The sequence below is a fragment of the Mauremys mutica genome, chromosome 11, assembly GCF_020497125.1.
Source record: "Mauremys mutica isolate MM-2020 ecotype Southern chromosome 11, ASM2049712v1, whole genome shotgun sequence".
Classification (NCBI taxonomy): Eukaryota; Metazoa; Chordata; order Testudines; family Geoemydidae; genus Mauremys; species Mauremys mutica.
In genome coordinates this window covers 46,863,729-46,864,387 of record NC_059082.1, presented here as the reverse complement: position 1 = coordinate 46,864,387, position 659 = coordinate 46,863,729, and positions in this window count along the sequence as shown.

Here is a 659-nt window from a genome sequence, read left to right as displayed (position 1 = left end):
GGGAGCGGGACCGCGGGCTTGCGGGGTTCTGGCCATGGGAGCGGATCCGCGGGACTTGCCGCGCTCAACTGGGAACAGCCGGATCGCTGGGATGCGGAGCTCCGGCCGGGGGAGCGGGACCAAGGAGTTGCGGGGCTGCTGCCAGGAGAGCGGAGCTCCATGGTTGCGGGCTCCTGCCAGAAGAGTGGGGGTGCGGGATTGCCGGGGGATCGCGGTTTTGCGGGGCTCCGGTCCGGCGAGTGGGGCTGCAGGGTTGTGGGGCTCTGAGTCGAGAGAGTGGTTGCTGCACTTGGTCTGGGGAGTGGGACCGCGGGGTTGCAGGGCTCCTGCCGGGAGAGCAGGACCCAGTGTTGCGGGGCTCGGTCTGCGTTAGCCGGGCTCTGTCCGGGTTGGCGGGGCTCTGTCCAGCGTGTCGGTGCCCCGGGGCTCCGGCGGCGAGAGTAGGTCTGGGGAGTTGCGGACTCCAGCCGGGTGAGCGGGACTACGGGGTGGCAGGGCTCTGGCCGGGAGAGCGGGGCTGCGGGGTTGCGTGCTCCGGTCGGGGAAATGGAGCCGCGGGACTTGCCGCGCTCGGCCGGGACAGCGGGATCGCGGGGATGCGGAGGTCCGGCCGGAGATGCGGGACCAAGGGGTTACGGAGATCCGGCCGGGAGAACGGG